Source organism: Pleurodeles waltl, unplaced genomic scaffold, assembly GCF_031143425.1.
Source record: "Pleurodeles waltl isolate 20211129_DDA unplaced genomic scaffold, aPleWal1.hap1.20221129 scaffold_74, whole genome shotgun sequence".
NCBI classification, from domain to species: domain Eukaryota; kingdom Metazoa; phylum Chordata; class Amphibia; order Caudata; family Salamandridae; genus Pleurodeles; species Pleurodeles waltl.
The window spans coordinates 301,835-313,443 of record NW_027150395.1 but is presented as its reverse complement, the minus strand read 5'-3'; positions in this window follow the sequence as shown (position 1 = coordinate 313,443).

Genomic DNA, 11,609 nt, shown 5'->3' with positions numbered 1-11,609 from the left:
GGATCTGGGTAACAGAACCTGGTCGAAGCCCTACAAGTCACCCCATCTTGGATTCCCATAGGTCTCTAGTTTACAAAATTGCACAGGTTTTGTAGTTTTCCCTAGGTGCCCGCTGAGCTAGAAGCCAAAATCTACAGGTAGGCACTTTGCAAAAAACACCTCTGTTTTCTGTCAAAAAATGGGATGTGTCCATGTTGTGTTTTGGGGCATTTCCTGTTGCGGGCGCTAGGTCTACCCACACAAGTGAGGTATCATTTTTATCGGGAGACTTAGGGGAACGCTAGGTGGAAGGAAATTTGGTGCTCTTCTCAGATTCCAGAACTTTCTGTCACCAAAATTTGAGGAAAACTTGTTTTTTTAGCCAAATTTTGAGGTTTGCAAAGGATTCTGCATAACAGAACCTGGTCAGAGCCCCACAAGTCACCCCATCATGGATTCCCCTAGGTCTCTAGTTTTCAAAAATGCAAAGGTTTGGTAGGTTTCCTGAGGTGCCGGCTGATATAGAGGCCAAAATCTACAGGTATGCACTTTGCAAAAAACACCTCTGTTTTCTGTCAAAAAATGGGATGTGTCCACGTTGTGTTTTGGGGCATTTCCTGTCACGGGCGCTAGGCCTACCCACACAAGTGAGGTATCATTGTTATCGGGAGACTTGGGGAAACACTGGGTGGAAGGAAATTTGTGGCTCCACTCAGATTCCAGAACTTTCTGTCACCGAAATGTGAGGAAAACATGTTTTTTTAGCCAAATTTTGAGGTTTGCAAAGGATCTGGGTAACAGAACCTGGTCGAAGCCCTACAAGTCACCCCATCTTGGATTCCCCTAGGTCTCTAGTTTAAAAAATTGCATAGGTTTGGTAGGTTTCCCTAGGTGCCCCCTGAGCTAGAAGCCAAAATCTACAGGTAGGCACTTTGCAAAAAACTCCTCTGTTTTCTGTCAAAAAATGGGATGTGTCCATGTTGTGTTTTGGGGCATTTCCTGTTGCAGGCGCAAGGTCTACCCACACAAGTGAGGTATCATTTTTATCGGGAGACTTGGGGGAACGCTGGGTGGAAGGACATTTGGTGCTCTTCTCAGATTCCTGAACTTTATGTCACCAAAGTTTGAGGAAAACGTGTTTTTTTAGCCAAAATTTGAGGTTTGCAAAGGATCTGGGTAACAGAACCTGGTCAGAGTCCCACAATTCACCCCATCATGGATTCCCCTAGGTCTCTAGTTTTCAAAAATGCAAAGGTTTGGTAGGTTTCCCTAGGTGCCGGCTGAGCTAGAGGCCAAAATCTACAGGTATGCACTTTGCAAAAAACATCTGTTTTCTGTCAAAAAATGGGATGTGTCCACGTGTGTTTTATGACATTTCCTGTCCCGGAAGCTAGGCCTAGCCACACAAGTGAGGTATCATTTTTATCGGGAGACTTGGGGGAACGCTGGGTGGAAGGAAATTTGTGGCTCCTCTGAGATTCCAGAACTTTCTGTCACCGAAATGTGAGGAAAATGTGTTTCTTAGCCAAATTTTGAGGTTTGCAAAGGATTCTGGGTAACAGAACCTGGCCAGAGCCCCACAAGTCACCCCATCTTTGATTCCCCGAGGTCTCTAGTTTTTAAAAATGCACAGGGTTGGTAGGTTTCCCTATGTGTCGGCTGAGCTAGAGGCCAAAATCTACAGGTAGGCACTTTGCAAAAAACACCTCTGTTTTCTGTAAAAAAATGGGATGTGTCCACGTTGTGTTTTGGGGAATTTCCTGTCGCAGGCGCTAGGCCTACCCACACAAGTGAGGTATCATTTTTATTGGGAGACTTGGGGGAACGCTGGGTGGAAGGAAATTTGTAGCTCCACTCAGATTCCAGAACTCTCTGTCACCGAAATGTGAGGAAAACGTGTTTTTTAGCCACATTTTGAGATTTGCAAAGGATTCTGGGTAACAGAACCTGGTCAGAGCTCCACAAGTCACCCCATCTTGGATTCCCCTAGGTCTCTAGTTTTCACAAATGCACAGGTTTGGTAGGTTTCCCTAGATGCGGGCTGAACTTGAGGGCAAAATCTACAGGTATGCACTTTGCAAAAAACACCTCTGTTTTCTGTCAAAAAATGGGATGTGTCCACGTTGTGTTTTGGGGAATTTCCTGTCGCAGGCGCTAGGCCTACCCACACAAGTGAGGTATCATTTTTATCGGGCGACTTGGGGAAACACTGGGTGGAAGGAAATCTGTGGCTCCACTCAGATTCCAGAACTTTCTGTCACCGAAATGTGAGGAAAACGTGTTTTTTTAGGCAAATTTTGAGGTTTGCAAAGGATCTGGGTAACAGAACCTGGTCGAAGCCCTACAAGTCACCCCATCTTGGATTCCCCTAGGTCTCTAGTTTAAAAAATTGCACAGGTTTGGTAGTTTTCCCTAGGTGCCCGCTGAGCTAGAAGCCAAAATCTACAGGTAGGCACTTTGCAAAAAACACCTCTGTTTTCTGTCAAAAAATGGGATGTGTCCATGTTGTGTTTTGGGGCATTTCCTGTTGCGGGCGCTAGGTCTACCCACACAAGTGAGGTATCATTTTTATCGGGAGACTTGGGGGAACGCTGGGTGGAAGGAAATTTGGTGCTCTTCTCAGATTCCAGAACTTTCTGTCACCAAAATTTGAGGAAAATGTGTTTTTTTTAGCCAAATTTTGAGGTTTGCAAAGGATTCTGCATAACAGAACCTGGTCAGAGCCCCACAAGTCACACCATCATGGATTCCCCTAGGTCTCTAGTTTTCAAAAATATACAGGTTTGGTAGGTTTCCTGAGGTGCCGGCTGATATAGAGGCCAAAATCTACAGGTATGCACTTTGCAAAAAACACCTCTGTTTTCTGTCAAAAAATGGGATGTGTCCACGTTGTGTTTTGGGGCATTTCCTGTCACGGGCGCTAGGCCTACCCACACAAGTGAGGTATCATTGTTATCGGGAGACTTGGGGGAACGCTGGGTGGAAGGAAATTTGTGGCTCCTCTCAGATTCCAGAACTTTCTGTCACCGAAATGTGAGGAAAACGTGTTTTTTTTAGCCAAATTTTAAGGTTTGCAAAGGATTCTAGGTAACAGAAACAGATCAGAGCCCCACAAGTCACCCCATCTTGGATTCCCCGAGGTCTCTAGTTTTTAAAAATGTACAGGTTTGGTAGGTTTCCCTATGTGTCGGCTGAGCTAGAGGCCAAAATCTACAGGTAGGCACTTTGCAAAAAACACCTCTCTTTTCTGTCAAAAAATGGGATGTGTCCACGTAGTGTTTTGGGGAATTTCCTGTCGCAGGCGCTAGGCCTACCCACACAAGTGAGGTATCATTTTTATCGGAAGACTTGGGGGAACGCTGGGTGGAAGGAAATTTGTGGCTCCTCTCAGATTCCAGAACTTTCTGCCACAGAAATGTGAGGAACATGTGTTTTTTTAGCCAAATTTCGAGGTTTGCAAAGGATTCTGGGTAACAGAACCTGGTCCGAGCCCCGCAAGTCACCCCATCTTGGATTCCCCTAGGTCTCTAGTTTTCAGAAATGCACAGGTTTGGTAGGTTTCCCAATGGGGGCCGGCAGAGCTAGAGGCCAAAATCTACAGGTAGGCACTTCGCAAAAAACACCTCTGTTTTCTTCCAAAAATGTGGATGTGTCCACGTTGCGCTTTGGGGTGTTTCCTGTCGCGGGTGCTAGGCCTACCCATACAAGTGAGGTATCATTTTTATCAGGAGACCTGGGGGAACGCTGGGTGGAAGGAAATTTGTGGCTCCTCTCAGATTCCAGAACTTTCTGCCACAGAAATGTGAGGAACATGTGTTTTTTTAGCCAAATTTTGAGGTTTGCAAAGGTTTCTGGTAAACAGAACCTGGTCCGAGCCCCACAAGTCACCCCTCCTTGGATTCCCCTCGGTCTCTAGTTTTCAGAAATGCACAGGTTTGTTAGGTTTTCCTAGGTGCCGGCTGAGCTAGAGACCAAAATCTACAGGTAGGCACTTCGCAAAAAACACCTCTGTTTTCTTCCAAAATTTTGGATGTGTCCACGTTGCGCTTTGGGGCGTTTCCTGTCGCGGGCGCTAGGCCTACCCACACAAGCGAGTTATCATTTTTATCGGGAGACTTGGGGGGACGCTGGGTGGAAGGAAATTTGTGGCTCCTCTCAGATTCCAGAACTTTCTGCCACAGAAATGTGAGGAACATGTGTTTTTTTAGCCAAATTTCGAGGTTTGCAAAGGATTCTGGGTAACAGAACCTGGTCCGAGACCCGCAAGTCACCCCATCTTGGATTCCCCTAGGTCTCTAGTTTTCAGAAATGCACAGGTTTGGTAGGTTTCCCTAGGTGCCGGCTGAGCTAGAGGCCAAAATCTACAGGTAGGCACTTCGCAAGAAACACCTATGTTTTCTTCCAAAATTTTGGATGTGTCCACGTTGCGCTTTGGGGTGTTTCCTACCGCGGGCGCTAGGCCTACCCACACAAGTGAGGTATCATTTTTATCGGGAGACTTGGGGGAACGCTGGGTGGAAGGAAATTTGTGGCTCCTCTCAGATTCCAGAACTTTCTGCCACAGAAATGTGAGGAACATGTGTTTTTTTAGCCAAATTTTGAGGTTTGCAAAGGATTCTGGGTAACAGAACCTGGTCCGAGCCCCACAAGTCACCCCTCCTTGGTTTCCCATCGGTCTCTAGTTTTTAGAAATGCACAGGTTTGGTAGGTTTTCCTAGGTGCCGGCTGAGCTAGAGGCCAAAATCTACAGGTAGGCACTTCGCAAAAAACACCTCTGTTTTCTTCCAAAAATGTGGATGTGTCCACGTTGCGCTTTGGGGCGTTTCCTGTCGCTGGCGCTAGGCCTACCCACACAAGTGAGGTATCATTTTCATCGGGAGACTTGGGGGAACGCTGTGTGGAAGGAAATTTGTGGCTCCTCTCAGATTCCAGAACTTTCTGCCACAGAAATGTGAGGACCATGTGTTTTTTTAGCCAAATTCTGAGGTTTGCAAAGGATTCTGGGTAACAGAACCTGGTCCGAGCCCCGCAAGTCACCCCGTCTTGGATTCCCCTAGGTCTCTAGTTTTCAGAAATGAACAGGTTTTGTAGGTTTCCCTAGGTGCCGGCTGAGCTAGAGGCCAAAATCTACAGGTAGGCACTTCGCAAAAAACACCTCTGTTTTCTTCCAAAATTTTGGATGTGTCCACGTTGCGCTTTGGGGTGTTTCCTGTCGCGGGCGCTAGGCCTACACACACAAGTGAGGTATCATTTTTATCGGGAGACTTGGGGGAACGCTGGGTGGAAGGAAATTTGTGGCTCCTCTCAGATTCCAGAACTTTCTGCCACAGAAATGTGAGGAACATGTGTTTTTTTAGCCAAATTTTGAGGTTTGCAAAGGATTCTGGGTAACAGAACCTGGTCTGAGCCCCACAAGTCACCCCTCCTTGGATTCCCCTCGGTCTTTAGTTTTCAGAAATGCACAGGTTTGGTAGGTTTTCCTAGGTGCCGGCTGAGCTAGAGGCCAAAATCTACAGGTAGGCACTTCGCAAAAAACACCTCTGTTTTCTTCCAAAGTTTTGGATGTGTCCACGGTGCGCTTTGGGGCGTTTCCTGTCGCGGGCGCTAGGCCTACCCACACAAGTGAGGTATCATTTTTATCGGGAGACTTGGGGGAACGCTGGGTGGAAGGAAATTTGTGGCTCCTCTCAGATTCCGAACTTTCTGCCACAGAAATGTGAGGAACATTTGTTTTTTTAGCCAAATTTTGAGGTTTGCAAAGGATTCTAGGTAACAGAACCTGGTCCGAGCCCCGCAAGTCACCCCTCCTTGGATTCCCCTAGGTCTCTAGTTTTCAGAAATGCACAGGTTTGGTAGGTTTCCCTAGGTGACGGCTGAGCTAGAGGCCAAAATCTACAGGTAGGCACTTGGCAAGAAACACCTCTGTTTTCTTCCAAAAATTTGGATGTGTCCACGTTGCGCTTTGGGGCGTTTCCTGTCGCGGGCGCTAGGCCTACCCACACAAGTGAGGTATCATTTTCATCGGGAGACTTGGGGGAACGCTGGGCGGAAGGAAATTTGTGGCTCCTCTCAGATTCCAGAACTTTCTGCCACAGAAATGTGAGGAACATGTGTTTTTTTAGCCAAATTTTGAGGTTTGCAAAGGATTCTGGGTAACAGAACCTGGTCCGAGCCCCGCAAGTCACCCCGTCTTGGATTCCCCTAGGTCTCTAGTTTTCAGAAATGCACAGGTTTCGTAGGTTTCCCTAGGTGCCGGCTGAGCTAGAGGCCAAAATCTACAGGTAGGCACTTCGCAAAAAACACCTCTGTTTTCTTCCAAAATTTTGGATGTGTCCACGTTGCGCTTTGGGGTGTTTCCTGTCGCGGGCGCTAGGCCTACCCACACAAGTGAGGTATCATTTTTATCGGGAGACTTGGGGGAACGCTGGGTGGAAGGAAATTTGTGGCTCCTCTCAGATTCCAGAACTTTCTGCCACAGAAATGTGAGGAATATGTGTTTTTTTAGCCAAATTTTGAGGTTTGCAAAGGATTCTGGGTAACAGAACCTGGTCTGAGCCCCACAAGTCACCCCTCCTTGGATTCCCCTCGGTCTCTAGTTTTCAGAAATGCACAGGTTTGGTAGGTTTTCCTAGGTGCCGGCTGAGCTAGAGGCCAAAATCTACAGGTAGGCACTTCGCAAAAAACACCTCTGTTTTCTTCCAAAGTTTTGGATGTGTCCACGGTGCGCTTTGGGGCGTTTCCTGTCGCGGGCGCTAGGCCTACCCACACAAGTGAGGTATCATTTTTATCGGGAGACTTGGGGGAATGCTGGGTGGGAGGAAATTTGTGGCTCCTCTCAGATTCCGAACTTTCTGCCACAGAAATGTGAGGAACATTTGTTTTTTTAGCAAAATTTTGAGGTTTGCAAAGGATTCTGGGTAACAGAACCTGGTCCGAGCCCCGCAAGTCACCCCTCCTTGGATTCCCCTAGGTCTCTAGTTTTCAGAAATGCACAGGTTTGGTAGGTTTCCCTAGGTGACGGCTGAGCTAGAGGCCAAAATCTACAGGTAGGCACTTCGCAAGAAACACCTCTGTTTTCTTCCCAAAATTTGGATGTGTCCACGTTGCGCTTTGGGGCGTTTCCTGTCGCGGGAGCTAGGCCTACCCACACAAGTGAGGTATCATTTTCATCGGGAGACTTGGGGGTACGCTGGGCGGAAGGAAATTTGTGGCTCCTCTCAGATTCCAGAACTTTCTGCCACAGAAATGTGAGGAACATGTGTTTTTTTAGCCAAATTTTGAGGTTTGCAAAGGATTCTGGGTAACAGAACCTGGTCCGAGCCCCGCAAGTCACCCCTCCTTGGATTCCCCTAGGTCTCTAGTTTTCAGAAATGCACAGGTTTGGTAGGTTTCCCTAGGTGCCGGCTGAGCTAGAGGCCAAAATCTACAGGTAGGCACTTCGCAAAAACACCTCTGTTTTCTTCCAAAGTTTTGGATGTGTCCACGGTGCGCTTTGGGGCGTTTCCTGTTGCGGGCGCTAGGCCTACCCACACAAGTGAGGTATCATTTTTATCGGGAGACTTGGGGGAACGCTGGGTGGAAGGAAATTTGTGGCTCCTCTCAGATTCCAGAACTTTCTGCCACAGAAATGTGAGGAACGTGTGTTTTTTAGCCAAATTTTGAGGTTTGCAAAGGATTCTGGGTAACAGAACCTGGTCCGAGCCCCGCAAGTCACCCCTCCTTGGATTCCCCTAGGTCTCTAGTTTTCAGAAATGCACAGGTTTGGTAGGTTTCCCTAGGTGCCGGCTGAGCTAGAGGCCAAAATCTACAGGTAGGCACTTCACAAAAAACACCTCTGTTTTCTTCCAAACATTTGGATGTGTCCACGTTGCGCTTTGGGGCATTTCTTGTCGCGGGCGTTAGGCCTACCCACACAAGTGAGGTATCATTTTTATTGGGAGACTTGGGGGAACGCTGGGTGGAAGGAAATTTGTGGCTCCTCTCAGATTCCAGAACTTTCTGCCACAGAAATGTGAGGAACATGTGTTTTTTTAGCCAAATTTCGAGGTTTGCAAAGGATTCTGGGTAACAGAACCTGGTCCGAGCCCCGCAAGTCACCCCATCTTGGATTCCCCTAAGTCTCTAGTTTTCAGAAATGCACAGGTTTGGTAGGTTTCCCTAGGTGCCGGCTGAGCTAGAGGCCAAAATCTATAGGTAGGCACTTCGCAAGAAACACCTCTGTTTTCTTCCAAAAATTTGGATGTGTCCACGTTGCCCTTTGGGGCGTTTCCTGTCGCGGGCGCTAGGCCTACCCACACAAGTGAGGTATAATTTTCATCAGGAGACTTGGGGGAACGCTGGGTGGAAGGAAATTTGTGGCTCCTCTCAGATTCCAGAACTTTCTGCCACAGAAATGTGAGGACCATGTGTTTTTTTAGCCAAATTCTGAGGTTTGCAAAGGATTCTGGGTAACAAAACCTGGTCCGAGCCCCGCAAGTCACCCCGTCTTGGATTCCCCTAGGTCTCTAGTTTTCAGAAATGCACAGGTTTGGTAGGTTTCCCTAGGTGCCGGCTGAGCTGGAGGCCAAAATCTACAGGTAGGCACTTCGCAAAAAACACCTCTGTTTTCTTCCAAAATTTTGGATGTGTCCACGTTGCGCTTTGGGGTGTTTCCTGTCGCGGGCGCTAGGCCTACCCACACAAGTGAGGTATCATTTTTATCAGGAGACTTGGGGGACCGCTGGGTGGAAGGAAATTTGTAGCTCCTCTCAGATTCCAAAACTTTCTGTCACAGAAATGTGAGGAACATGTGTTTTTTTAGCCAAATTTTAAGGTTTGCAAAGGATTCTGGGTAACAGAACCTGGTCCGAGCCCCACAAGTCACCCCTCCTTGGATTCCCCTCGGTCTCTAGTTTTCAGAAATGCACAGGTTTGGTAGGTTTCCCTAGGTGCCGCCTGAGCTAGAGGCCTAAATCTACAGGTAGGCACTTCGCAAAAAACACCTCTGTTTTCTTCCAAAAATTTGGATGTGTCCACGTTGCGCTTTGGGGCGTTTCCTGTCGCGGGCGCTTGGCCTACCCACACAAGTGAGGTATCATTTTTATCGGGAGACTTAGGGGAACGCTGGGTGGAAGGAAATTTGTGGCTCCTCTCAGATTCCAGAACTTTCTGCCACAGAAATGTGAGGACCATGTGTTTTTTTATCCAAATTCTGAGGTTTGCAAAGGATTCTGGGTAACAGAACCTGGTCCGAGCCCCGCAAGTCACCCCATCTTGGATTCCCCTAGGTCTCTAGTATTCAGAAATGCACAGGTTTGGTAGGTTTCCCTAGGTGCCGGCTGAGTTAGAGGCCAAAATCTACAGGTAGGCACTTCGCAAAAAACACCTCTGTTTTCTTCCAAAATTTTGGATGTGTCCACGGTGCGCTTTGGGGCGTTTCCTGTCGCGGGCGCTAGGCCTACCCACACAAGTGAGGTATCATTTTTATCGGGAGACTTGGGGGAACGCTGGGTGAAAGGAAATTTGTGACTCCTCTCAGATTCCAGAACTTTCTGCCACAGAAATGAGAGGAACATGTGTTTTTTTTAGCCAAATTTCAAGGTTTGCAAAGGATTCTGGGTAACAGAACCTGGTCCGAGCCCCGCAAGTCACCCCAACTTGGATTCCCCTAGGTCTCTAGTTTTCAGAAATGCACAGGTTTGGTAGGTTTCCCCAGGTGCCGGCTGAGCTAGAGGCCAAAATCTACAGGTAGGCACTTCGCAAAAAACACCTCTGTTTTCTTCCAAAAATTTGGATGTGTCCACGTTGCGCTTTGGGGTGTTTTCTGTCGCGGGCGCTAGGCCTACCCATACAAGTGAGGTATCATTTTTATCAGGAGACTTGGGGGAACGCTGGGTGGAAGGAAATTTGTGGCTCCTCTCAGATTCCAGAACTTTCTGCCACAGAAATTTGAGGACCATGTGTTTTTTTAGCCAAATTTTGAGGTTTGCAAAGGATTCTGGTAAACAGAACCTGGTCCGAGCCCCACAAGTCACCCCTCCTTGGATTCCCCTCGGTCTCTAGTTTTCAGAAATGCACAGGTTTGGTAGGTTTTCCTAGGTGCCGGCTGAGCTAGAGGCCAAAATCTACAGGTAGGCACTTCGCAAAAAACACCTCTGTTTTCTTCCAAAATTTTGGATGTGTCCACGTTGCGCTTTGGGGCGTTTCCTGTCGCGGGCGCTAGGCCTACCCACACAAGTGAGGTATCATTTTTATCGGGAGACTTGGGGGAACGCTGGGTGGAAGGAAATTTGTGGCTCCTCTCAGATTCCAGAACTTTCTGCCACAGAAATGTGAGGAACATGTATTTTTTTAGCCAAATTTTGAGGTTTGCAAAGGATTCTGGGTAACAGAACCTGGTCCGAGCCCCGCAAGTCACCCCATCTTGGATTCTCCTATGTCTCTAGTTTGCAGAAATGCACAGGTTTGGTAGGTTTCCCTAGGTCCCGGCTGAGCTAGAGGCCAAAATCTACAGGTAGGCACTTCGCAAAAAACACCTCTGTTTTCTTCCAAAAATTTGGATGTGTCCACGGTGCGCTTTGGGGCGTTTCCTGTCGCGGGCGCTAGGCCTACCCACACAAGTGAGGTATCATTTTTATCGGGAGACTTGGGGGAACGCTGGGTGGAAGGAAATTTGTGGCTCCTCTCAGATTCCAGAACTTTCTGCCACAGAAATGTGAGGAACATGTGTTTTTTTGGCCAAATTTTGAGGTTTGCAAAGGATTCTGGGTAACAGAACCTAGTCCGAGCCCCGCAAGTCACCCCTCCTTGGATTCCCCTAGGTCTCTAGTTTTCAGAAATGCACAGGTTTGGTAGGTTTCCCTAGGTGCCGGCTGAGCTAGAGGCCAAAATCTACAGGTAGGCAATTCGCAAAAAACACCTCTGTTTTCTTCCAAAATTTTGGATGTGTCCACGTTGCGCTTTGGGGTGTTTCCTGTCGCGGGCGCTAGGCCTACCCACACAAGTGAGGTATCATTTTTATCAGGAGACTTGGGGCAACGCTGGGTGGAAGGAAATTTGTGGCTCCTCTCAGATTCCAGAACTTTCTGCCACAGGAATGTGAGGACAATGTGTTTTTTAAGCCAAATTTTGAGGTTTGCAAAGGATTCTGGGTAACAGAACCTAGTTCGAGCCCCGCAAGTCACCCCTCCTTGGATTCCCCTAGGTCTCTAGTTTTCAGAAATGCACAGGTTTGGTAGATTTCCCTAGGTGCCGGCTGAGCTAGAGGCCAAAATCTACAGGTAGGCACTTCGCAAAAAACACCTCTGTTTTCTTCCAAAAATGTGGATGTGTCCACGTTGCGCTTTGGGGCATTTCCTGTCGCGGGCGCTAGGCCCACCCACACAAGTGAGGTATAATTTTTATCGGGAGACTTGGGGGAACGCTGGGTGGAAGGAAATTTGTGGCTCCTCTCAGATTCCAGAACTTTCTGCCACAGAAATGTGAGGAACATGTGTTTTTTTAGCCAAATTTCGAGGTTTGCAAAGGATTCTGGGTAACAGAACCTGGTCCGAGCCCCGCCAGTCACCCCATCTTGGATTCTCCTAGGTCTCTAGTTTTCAGAAATGCACAGGTTTGGTAGGTTTCCCTAGGTGCCGGCTGAGCTAGAGGCC